Below are 12,459 nucleotides of genomic sequence, written 5' to 3'. Positions count from 1 at the left end.
AAAGCAAAGCAGTGCGACACAAACAACAACACAGAGTTACACATGGAATAAACAAACGTACAGTCAATAACACAATATAAAAAGTCTATATACAGTGTGTGCAAATTGCGTAAGGAGGTAAGGCAATAAATAAGCCATAGTAGTGAAGTAATTACAACTTAACAATTTACATTGGAGTGATAGATGTGCAGATGATGATGTGCAAGTAGAGATATTGATGTGCAAAAGAGCAAATCAAGTAAATAAAAACGGGGATGAGGTAGGTACTTGGATGGGCTATTTACAGATGGGCTTTGTACAGCTGCAGTGATCGGTAATCTGCTCAGATAACTAATCCTTAAAGGTAGTGAGGGAGATATAACTCTAATAAGCCTCCAACTTCAGTGATTTTTGCAATTCCTTCCAGTCATTGGCAGCAGAGTACTGTAAGGAAATGTGGCTAAAGGAGGTGTTGGCTTTGGGGATGACCAGTCAGATATACCTGTTGGAGCACGTGCTACGGGTTGGTGTTGTTATGGTGACCAGTGAGCTGAGATAAGGCGGAACTTTACCTAGCAAAGACATATAGATGACCTGGAGCCAGTGGGTCTGGCGACGAATATGTAGCGAGGGACAGCCGACGAGAGCCTACAGGTCGCAGTGGTGGGTGGTATATGGGGCTTTGGTGACGAAACTAATGGCACTGTGATAGACTGCATCCAGTTTGCTGAGAAGAGTGTTGGAGGCTATTTTGTAAACGACATCGCTGAACTCGAGGATTGGTAGGATAGTCAGTTTTACGAGGGTATGTTTGGCTCCCGTGAGTGAAGGAGGCTTTGTTGCGAAATAGGAAGCCAATTCTAGATTTTATTTTGGATTGGAGATGTTTAATATGAGTCTGGAAGGAGAGTTTACAGTCTAGCCAGACACCTAGGTATTTGTAGTTGTCCATATATTCTAAGTCAGGACCATCCAGAGTAGTGATGCTAATCCAGCGATCGGTTGAAGAGCATGCATTTAGTTTTACTAGTGCTTCAGAGCAGTTGGAGGCCACGGAAGGGGTGTTGTGTGGCATTAATCTCGTTTGGAGGTTTGTTAACACAGTGTCGAAAGAACGGCTAAATGTATACAGAATGGTGTCGTCTGCGTAGAGGTGGATAAAAGAATCACACGCAGCAAGAGCGACATTGTTGATATATACCAAGAAAAGAATCGGCCCGAAAATAAACCCTGTGGTACCCACATAGAGACTCCCAGAGGTCCGGACAACAGGCCCTCTGTCTAAGATGTAGCTGGTGAACCAGGTGAGGCCGTCATTTGAGAAACCAAGGCTGTTGAGTATGCTGATAAGAATACGGTGATTGACAGAGTCGAAAGCCTTGGCCAGGTTGATGAAGACGGCTGCACAGTACTGTCTTTTATCAATGACGGTTATGATATTGTTTAGTACCTTGAGCGTGGATGAGGTGCACCCGTGACCAGCTAGGAAACCGGATTGCACAGCGGAGAAGGTACGGTGGGATTCAAAATGGTCGTTGATCTGTTTGTTAACTTGCCTGTCGAAAGACTTTACAAAGGCAGGGCAGGATGTATAAAGGTCTGTATCAATTTGGGTCTAGAGTGTCACCCCCTTTGAAGAGGGGGATGAAGAGGGGGATGACCGCGGCAGCTTTCCAATCTTTAGGAATCTCGGACGATATGAAAGAGAGGTTGAACAGACTGGTAATCGGGGTTACAGCCATGGAGGCGGATAATTTTAGAAAGAGAGGGTCCAGATTGTCTAGCCCAGCTGATATGTACGGTTACAGGTTTTGCAGCTCTTTCAGAACATCTGCTATCTGGATTTGGGTGAAGGAGAAGCTGGGGAGGCTTGGGCAAGTAGCTGTGGGGGGTGTGGGGGGTGCGGAGCTGTTGGCCGGTGTTGGGGTAGCCAGAAGGAAAGCATGGCCAGCCGTAGGGGAATGCTTCTTGAAGTTCTCGATTATTATGGATTTATCGGTTTTAAAACCAACAGTAGGCCAACATGGCATTGCAGCTCACAGACAAAACACTTCTCTTGCTTAGTTTCTTTGACACTTTGAATGGATGGGCACAGGCTGGCCTCATCCCTGTCATCAATATAAGTAAAGTTTCACACTCTAGCTCTGAGGGTGATGGTGTCAGAGGGCACCTTTTTTAACTGCTATCACTAGGGTTGTATGTCATTATTTATCTAAGTGACAATGCACATTCTTGTTTTCAAAATGTTTGTATTGCAGCAACAGTAAATAGTTAATGTAATGAACTGTCTCACAGAGTGACTCATGTAATGAAATTTGAAATATTTCTGTAATATGCCCCAGACGTTACATCCACCTCGTGGTGTAGGATCAACTTTTCAACCAGTCCAACTATAAGGTGGATAGTACTTTTCCCACAGTTGTTGTTACCAGGCCACCTTTGACAATAACATTGGACAAAATGTACAGTACCGGTCAAAAGTTTGGACACACTTACTCATTCAGGGGTTTTCTTTATTTTTACTATTTTCTACATTGTAGAATAATAGTGAAGACATCAAACCTATGAAATAACATATATGGAATCATGTAGAACCACAAAAAAAGTGTTAAAGAAATCAAAATATATTTATATATTTTAGATTCTTCAAAGTAGCCACCCTTTGCCTTGACAGCTTTGCATCCCAAAAATATCTAAGTAGGCTGGATTACGTAGGGTTGCAGAGAGTAGCAAAGTCTCCTTCCAGCGGTACTCTATAATACTTTACCAAGAGGGATTGGAAATATTTCATAAGGCAACAACACACACACACACACACACACCTATATTTGTGACATTGAAACACAGTCCTGTAAGCTTAGACTTTGATCAAATTTCTGTTTCATGAGCCTCGTCTTGTCCTGTTGTATCGTCATGTGGGACCATCTGGTGTCGGTGTGCTTCAGGCTTGTGTCTGAAGTACAAAATGAGTGGCATTGCTAATGCTGCTAAGAGAACTATCCCTAATAACACCAAAGCCGGTCTGCCCCTGGTTGCAAGAGGCACCTCACAGCATTCTGTAGAAGAGGAAGAGATGAGAGGAAGACAGGCTTTCAGCTTCCCCTCCCAAAGGCTTGTTCCTCTAGTAGTGCTGCCTGGTCACTGAACCTTTCATTGAAGTCATTGTAAACAGTTACTGTCATGGGAAGTTTCACTCTGCATTGGTGTTATTCTTGCATGCAGTACATCTATACAAAATGCTCATATGACTCATTTTCCCTCATGAAGTGAAATGTCAAATCCTTATTTAGGATGGGGGTTTTTGACTAGAAATGTTGTCTAAATTCATACATTGTGGAATTTTTGTAGGAGTAACACACTGTCAGGGTTTAGCCATTAGTGATTATGCAATGGTTTAATATTTCATCACTAAATCAGTGATCCATACTTGGTCACATTGCTCTACCCCTAAACCTGTTAGTAGGTCGCACCTTTACCTGGAAGTGGGTGGAGGGTGAGTGAGCAGGTGAAGGTTTGATTGAGAACCTCTAGTCTCATTTCAACAATGATGGTGAGTACTGTTTGGATTGACCTCCATGGAGCTGTGGACATCATAGCGCCCCCCTGCTGTCCAGGCCGATACGGCTGTGGCTCTGATTGGAGATGTCTCCTCCAATGGAGTCCGTCCACCACACATCAGGCTGGATGAAACCCTGAGAGGAGTGGAGGGCGATGATGAAGCTCTCACAGGATGACTGTACAGAGAGCTGGGGCTCCTTGAAGGTGGTTAGGGGTAAACAAAAACAACAACAACAACAATAATACTCTTATTCAGCTCTTAACAAATTAGAATTCTGACTGCAGAGGGCTTTAGGCAAGTAGATGACAATAAGCTGATTTTGTGCAGATAGCTTAATACTTGTAAGTCTCTTAATCCCTCATAGATGCAAGATTTTTAAAAACATCTGAATGGACAAAAATAAATAGTCTCTAACCTGCCACTAAAAGTTGTAGCTTTCCTTGGTGCTTCCCTGTTCATCTGTCACATCACAGGTGTATGATCCCTGGTCACTCAGCTGCACACCACTCAGTCTAAGTGAGGCATTTCCCACAGTGAGCTGGTCTTCAAACAGATGAGTTCGTCCCTTGTAAACAACACTCTGTCTTTCCAGCTGATCTCTCCCATGGTAATAGCTGTGGACCACCTCTGACTCCCCACGCTGCCAGTTGACGACCAGGTTGTTGAGGTTCAGGTTTTTAGACAAAGAGCAGCTAAGGGTGATGTCACTGCCCGGAGCTGCCACTTCTCTTGGTTGTAGACTAGTTGTAGTTACCAATGATGATATCACTGATAAATGGAATAGGTGGAATGAGAGAAGGATGATGTGGGAGAGAGAGTGGTATTGGTAATAATTACAGCAAATCAAGCATTGTTCTAACATGTTATTGTACAGTTGAAGTCGGAAGTTTACAGACACCTTAGCCAACTACATTTAAACTCAGTTTTTCCACAATTCCTGACATTTAATCCTAGTAAAAATTCCCTGTTTTGGGGCAGTTAGGATCACCACTTTATTTTAACAATGTGAAATGTCAGAATAATAGTAGAGAGAATGATTTATTTCAGCTTTTATTTCTTTCATCACATTCCCAGTGGGTCAGAAGTTTACATACAGTATATTAGTATTTGGCAGCATTGCCTTTAAATTGTTTAACTTTGGCCCATTCCTCCTGACAAAGCTGGTGTAACTGAGTCAGGTTTGTAGGTCTCCTTGCTCGCACACGCTTTTTCAGTTCTGCCCACAAATTTTCTATAGGATTGAGGTCAGAGCTTTGTAATGGCCACTCCAATACCCTGACGTTGTTGTCCTTAAGCCATAACTTTGGAAGTATGCTTGGGGTCATTGTCCATTTGGAAGACCCATTTGCAACCAAGCTTTCACTTCCTGACTGATGTCTCGAGATGTTGCTTCAATATATTCATATAATTTTCCTTCCTTATGAAGCCATCTATTTTATGAAGTGCACCAGTCCCTCCTGCAGCAAAGCACCCCCACGACATGATGCTGCCACCCCTGTGTTTCACGATTGGGATGGTGTTCTTCAGCTTGAAAGCATCCCCCTTTTTCCTCCAAACATAATAATGGTCATTATGGCGAAACAGTTCTATTTTTCTTTCATCAGACCAGAGGACGATCTTTGTCCCCATGTGCAGTTGCAAACCATAGTCTGGCTTTTTTTATGGCGGTTTTGGAGCAGTGGCTTCATCCTTGCTGAATGGCCTTTCAGGTTATGTCGATATAGTACTCGTTTTACTGTGGGTATAGATACTTTTGTACCTGTTTCCTCCAGCATCTTCACAAGGTCCTTTGCTGTTGTTCTGGGATTGATTTTCACATTTCGCACCAAATTACGTTCATCTCTAGGAGACAGAACGCGTCACCTTCCTGAGCGGTATGACGGCTGCATGGTCCCATGGTGTTTATACTTGCGTACCATTGTTTGTACAGATGAACGTGGTACCTTCAGGCGTTTGGAAATTGCTCCCAAGGATGGACCAGACTTGTGGAGGTCTACAATTTGTTTTCTGACGTCTTGGCTGATTTCTTTTGATTTTCCCATGATGTCAAGCAAGGAGGCACTGAGTTTGAAGGTAGGCCTTGAAATACATCTACAGGTACATTTACATTTAAGTCATTTAGCAGACGCTCTTATCCAGAGCGACTTACAAATTGGTGCATTCACCTTATGACATCCACCTCCAATTGACTCAAATGATGTCAATTAGCCTATCAGAAGCTTCTAAAGCCATGACATCATTTTCTGGAATTTTCCAAGCTGTTTAAAGGCACAGTCAAATTTGTTTATGTAAACTGCTGACCCACTGGAATTGTGATACAGTGAATCATAAGTTAAATACCCTGTTTGTAAACAATTGTTGGAAAAATGACTTGCGTCATGCACAAAGTAGATGCCCTAACCAACTTGCCAAAATTATAGTTTGTTAACAAGAAATTTGTGGAGTGGTTGAAAAACAAGTTTTAATGACTCTAACCTAAGTGTATGTAAACTTTAGACTTCAACTGTATCTCTACTTCTTTGCTGTCTAACCATGAAAGGGCGGAATGGATGAAATGTCATAATCCATACAGTTCCTATAGAAAGTCTACACCCGCTTGAACTTGTAGTGGAATATTCTAATCAAGTGAGAGAGACCTTGTCATTTCTTCAAACAATCATCTTTATTCAATATCGATTAATTATTGCAATAATGAGGCTGGTTCGACCCAACACCCTTGAGTGTTGGACCGAGTTAACTAAGCTTTACAGAATGCAGAGTTCTATATATAGCTGACACTAAGAATGCTTAGTCATGGCTGGTTCCACCCCAATGGGCATCATAAGCCACTCTGGGTTCATCCATTCATTAGCTGTACAGTGTTGTTGTCTTAATCTCACCTTGACTTAGTTTCCCAGATGCCATGATGATTATGAGACAATGAGGGATTGTTCTAAACTCTTCCAGGCTACCTCTATCTCGGTTACACCCACCACATCTTGTCTATGTAATGCAGTTTTTAACTAATTTGTCAGCTCAAGCCATCTCTACTGACCATACGCCCAGATTGGCTGCAGGGAACTAGAGTGGAGATCATAAAGACAGAGCAATAGTAGGACAGACATGTCTTGCTATTAGTTAAATCTTAATCGTTAACCATTAATATCAAATAAATAGGGTAAATACGCAATTTTCACAAACTTTTTTCACATTTTGTTGCATTACAAAGTGGAATTGAAATATATTTATATTAATTTGTCATTGATTTACACAAAATATCCCATAATGTCCAAGTATAAAGAAAATTCTACACATTTTTACAAATGAATAAAACTGTAATAACTTGAATAGTCATTGCATATGAATTCACCCCTTTGTTTAGTCTAGCCTAAATTAGTTCAGAAGTCAAATTTGGCATAACAAATCACACAAGTTATATGGACTCACTGTATGAAATAAGAGATTGACATGATTTTTGAATGACTACCCCTTCCTCTGTCCCATATACAGTAAATAGAAAATCTGTATGGTCCCTCAGTCAAGTATTACATTTCAAGCACAGATTCAACTACAAAGACCAGGGAGCTTTTTGTAAGCCTCGTAAAGAAGGGCAGTGATTGGTAGATGGGTAACAGTAACAAATCAGACATTGAATATATATTTAAGTATGGTCAAGTTAATAATTATGCTGTGGATGATGTATTAAACCACCCAGACACATCAAAGATACTGTCGTCCTTCTGAACTGAGCTGCAGGACAGGAAGAAAACTGCTGATGGATGTCAGTGAAAAGAAGAATACAAATAAACCGAATAAAAGTATTCCAAAACATGCATCCAGTATGCAACAAGGCACTAAAGTAATACTGAAGAAAAAAAACACTGCAAAGGTATACACTTTTTGGCCTAAATGCAAAGCCTTATGTTTGGGGTAAATCTAACAACTCATCACTGAGTAACTGCCTCCTTTTTTTCAGGCATGGTGTTGGCTGCATCATCAAACAATCAAATGTATTTATGAAGACCTTTTTACGTCAGCAGATGTCACAGGGTGCTATACAGAAACCCAGCCTAAAACTCCAAACTGCAAGCAATGTAGACATGTAGAAGAATGGTACGGGTATGCTTGACATCAGCAAAGGCTGGGGAGTTTTTCAGGATGAAAATAAACGTTATGGAGCTAAGCACAGGCAAAATCCTAGAGGAAAACCTGCTTAAGTCCGCTTCACAGCAGACACTGGGAGAGGAATTCACGTTTCAGCATGTCTATAACCCACAACACAAAGCCACATCTAAACAGGAGTTGCTTACCAAGAAGACAGTGAATGTTCCTGAGTGGCAAAATTACAGCTTTGACTTAAATGTACTCTTAGGAGACCTACCCGAGAAGAATCACAGCTGCCAAAGGTGTACCTATTTTTTACTTAAAACTTGCACTGTTGGTAAGTGCCTGTAAGTAAGCATTTCACTGTTGTATTCGACGCACGAGACAAATAAACTTTGATTTGAGTGCTGCACAAATATGCACTAATCAATGTTCACGTGATCATTGATGAGGGATCCCATTTATTTATGAATTACTAAAAAAGGTATTTGTAAAGGTTTGATATTTGCCCTACTACTCGTCCATACACACCATTTGAAAATACTCAATTTTTACTTACTGATAACAAACAGCACAGAGACCACACACAACCTGAAAGACAAAGAGAGACACATACTCTTTGAATTCTCAAATCAAATCAAATCAAATTTTATTTGTCACATACACATGGTTAGCAGATGTTAATGCGAGTGTAGCGAAATGCTTGTAATTCTAGTTCCGACAATGCAGTAATAATACTGCTTCTAATAATCCATGGACTAACTTTATCCTGCATTTTCTTTATCCTATATAATGCATTATAGAGCCTATTAAGCATGGGGATCCAATTATACATATACCCCTTAGTTTCTAAACTTTGTTAAACATTTGAGTGAATTAATGAAATGTTAGCACTTACCCCATGTGCAGAGGGAACAAAGAAAGTGCCGCACAGGGTGTAGATGGCCAACTTTAAATGTGCATTACCGCCACCAACTGGACTGGAGTGTGGACCAGAGACAGAAAAGGTATAAATCCTATCCATTAATCTTGTCTCCCTAAGGAAACTAAATATGCAAAGAAATACATCACGTGAGGTTTTCCTTAACTGGACAATTAAACTTGTCTCTTCAACACCATTATTCCTTGAATCTAATAATAATCTCTCCCTTTCCCTCTCATAGTGCTGGCACTGAAATAAAAACATGTTCCACTGTCTCCATCTCCTCCTGAAAGTGATCACACTTCCCAGTTGGATGTTTTCCTACCAATTTCAAATGTGTGTTTCAGCCTTGTATGTCCCAGTCCCAGCCTTATTACACGTTCCACCCTTCTCTCTCTCAACCTGAGGACCTCTGTGCCACTACCTTTTCCTGGATCTTCCCTTTCCCTCCCTGTTCCATATTTGCTGCCATTTGTAATTATCTACTGTTATTACTAGTCCATTGGCTTCTGCTTTTCCTATTGTAATTTCCCTGTTGTGGCAGACCAGGGGGTTTGGTCAAGACGTTTAGACAGATCAGACACGGACAGAGTAGGATTAGCTCGGTTTCAAGGGTGTTTATTTAAATAATAAATCAAAAATAAAATGATAGGTCTCCCCCATGAGACTCTCTCTGAGATACCGTCTTCTGGTCTCGCTGTCGGGATCAAAACTGCACTCACTCCTGTTACCGCTGTAACCGTCCCCAACTATACAGGATTCCTTTATTTCCCCCACTCTCCCTGTGTGCTGCCCTTCTGGCAGCTTTATCGGCAGCTTTATGGGCAGCTTTATGGGCCTTGATTACTCACCAACTCCCAATAAGCCACAATTAGTCCTGGCCGGAGAACACGTTAAGACCTGGCACGTCCAGCAGATGGAGCCATCGCCTCGTTGATTTATACACCGTCTGTCACCAGGCCTCGACGAGTCTCCCGCTGGTGACTGACTTGCTGTACACTACAATGTTAACATTAGGATATTTAATAGCCTGCTTGGCAAGAACATCCGACTCCTCATTCCCCTCTACTCCCACATGAGCTGGCACCCAGAGGAACCTCACAAATGCCCCATATGTCACAATCTAATTTTAAGCTCATTCAGAGCAGCACAGAAGTCAAAACATATGACTACCCTGTCTGTCTTATATATATATATATATGCCATTTAGCAGACGTTTTTATCCAAAGCGACTTACAGTCATGTGTGCATACATTCTACGTATGGGTGGTCCCGGGGATCAAACCCACTACCCTGGCGTTACAAGCGCCATGCTCTACCAACTGAGCTACAGAAGGACCACAGTCTTCACATCCTCCATCCCCTCTGCAGCCAAGAGTATGGCCAGCAACTCCATTGTGTAAACAGATAAATGATCCATTGCTCTTATTGTCATTGCAACCATAAACCCAGGAACACTAAAAGCTGCACCTGTCCACCCTGTTTTAGGGTCCTTAGATCCATCAGCGAATACATTATATTCAAGAAAGCATAGCACTGTGTTCTAAAGTGTTCACTTACAATATTTACTGGATCTACTCCTTCCTCACCAACCTTTACGCTCTCAAGCAGAACTCCTTCTCAAACAGTCCCATCTCTCTCGCCATAATAACTACCTATCCAATCAAAATTGTATTCAGCGCTATATATAGCATTTTCAACACCATTCTATGCAGCCCCCACTCCATTCCTGACAGGCAATACATCACATTCAATATTTGATTTCCTTTGACAACTACTCTGTTAATATGCTCCACCCACGTCATTCAAGAGTCAAACCAGACCCCCAGGAACCAAAACGACAGTTCACCTTCAGGCATATTTCCTCCCCAAACTTCCTTCTAGTAAAAAACAGTCTGTATTTTATCAATGGAGAACTTGAAGACCCACCTGAGTGACCACTGAGCAACTTGTCTCCTTGAACTCTCCTGGCTGTATCGGGAATATTTCTCCCTCTCTTCCACAGTGCCCCGTCATCGGCAAACAATGACCTCCCAATATTTGGTCTCACCTTGGAGAATACCTTATCTATCATAATGGAGAACAACAAAGGGCTAATGACACTTCCCTGGGGGATACCATTATCCCCCTCATACCTTTCTGACATAGAGCTCCCTACCCTCACTTGTGTTGATTGTCCAATAGAAAGACCTTTATCCAGTTAAAACACTTCCTCCAACCCTCATGATTTCCAGTTTGATAAGCAGACCTTCCTCCCACATCATATCACAGTCCTTCCATATGTCTGACTCTAGGCACAGTACACTGCCTTTTTTAAACCCACTTTGGTCTGGTGACAATAGTCCTCTGCTCTCCAGGAAGTAAGTGAGCCCTTCTGTTATCATCCTTTCCATACATTTACACCAATGGCGATTTTAGCATGTAAATCTTGGTGTGGCAAAAAAATATATTCATCCCAGAAAAGCCACTACACAACACTACACAATACATTAATTGCATTCTAACGGTGACAAACGGTGCCCACAAAGTGTTAGGGCGTACATAAAGCTATCCCAACAGCAGTCCCAACACCTTACCACTGCCATACATTGCTATCAGCAGAGCCTTGTCTGGCAGCGAAACAGTTCATTTAGCCTCATTTACTACCTTTAAAAAAACATAGCTGATATGGCTGACTTGCTTTAACAAATGTGGTTTCTACTGGCAATTGAGATGTACAAACTATGGCATAAGGGAACGACAGGCGGATAAGAGGCAATCAGTAATTTCAATTAAGACATTTATGAGCGAGCTATGACAGACGTTGTCAATATAACTATTTGTTCAGCACTTTTGGAATGTACAGCAACAGAATTCAGAACATGGGCAGTCCTTACAGTATTCTCCCTGTAGACCAAGCGTAGGATAAATAACAGGGGCATATAAGCAGACAATGAATGCTCTTACAATCATTTATGCAGCGGCATACAATAGATTTTTGGACTAAGATTGTTGTGGTGTGCTCACTTCCTTCCAAACCACTCATTGTTGAATTTGCGATTTCCAACTTGTTGTGTAATGTTTTTGTCCAATGGCCGATGAGCACTGATACGTTTTATCTATAATTTATCTTCATATGACAAGGATTGAAAAGGATTGTCGACTTGATTCATGATGATGACTGCTAGCTAAGATTTTGAAAGCTACTGTACATTTAATGTGATTTGACATCATTTTATCTGTAGCCAATGACCTTGAGCCTTCTTGGATGTGCACTTCTAATGTAACTATATCAGAAGCAAAAGGGCTAGAATTTTCAAGGTCTCCCCTTACACTTAGAGGTGACATAGTGTCCCCATGCTCTGCAGATTTTCTGCGAGGAGGCAGAGTCATTAGGTTGTTTATTTTGGTACTGTCCATATGCTGAAGGGTGGGACTAATAACAGCAATATAGCAAATGTAAAACATATGGGGTCTGTAAAATGTATATACGGTCAGAACTTTGTGAAAGAGCACAGTTATAAATATATGGTGGGATTAATAATGTAGATATTCTATGTAGATATTCAGCCGTTTCCAGCTACAATAGTCATTTACAACATTAGCAATGTCTACACTGCATTTCTGATCAATTTGATGTTATTTTAATGGACAAAAAAATGTGCTTTTCTTTCAAAACAAGGACATTTCTAAGTGACCCCAAACTTTTGAACGGTAGTGGTCCCAGCGCGCACGACCCACGTGGAGTTCCAGGTCTCCGGTAGCCTCTGGAACTGCCAATCTGCGGTCAACAAGGCAGAGTTCATCTCAGCCTATGCCTCCCTCCAGTCCCTCGACTTCTTGGCACTGACGGAAACATGGATCACCACAGACAACACTGCTACTCCTACTGCTCTCTCTTCGTCCGCCCACGTGTTCTCGCACACCCCGAGAGCGT

The 12,459-nt window shown here is 41.6% G+C and overlaps 1 long non-coding RNA gene across 1 annotated transcript; it reads right to left on the bottom strand.

The window, feature by feature from the left end:
* Positions 1–2,581: 2,581 nt before the first annotated feature.
* LOC123998046 lies at positions 2,582–8,213 on the bottom strand. Its single transcript, XR_006832217.1, has 4 exons — positions 8,181–8,213; positions 3,954–4,306; positions 3,456–3,734; positions 2,582–3,035 (listed from the first exon to the last, which is right to left on the bottom strand). It is a non-coding gene; the product is annotated as an uncharacterized LOC123998046 (long non-coding RNA).
* Positions 8,214–12,459: the final 4,246 nt, after the last annotated feature.

The sequence above is a fragment of the Oncorhynchus gorbuscha genome, linkage group LG15, assembly GCF_021184085.1.
Source record: "Oncorhynchus gorbuscha isolate QuinsamMale2020 ecotype Even-year linkage group LG15, OgorEven_v1.0, whole genome shotgun sequence".
Classification (NCBI taxonomy): domain Eukaryota; kingdom Metazoa; phylum Chordata; class Actinopteri; order Salmoniformes; family Salmonidae; genus Oncorhynchus; species Oncorhynchus gorbuscha.
Note: the sequence above shows the minus strand (reverse complement) of the source record. Positions and strands in the feature narration are given on the sequence as shown.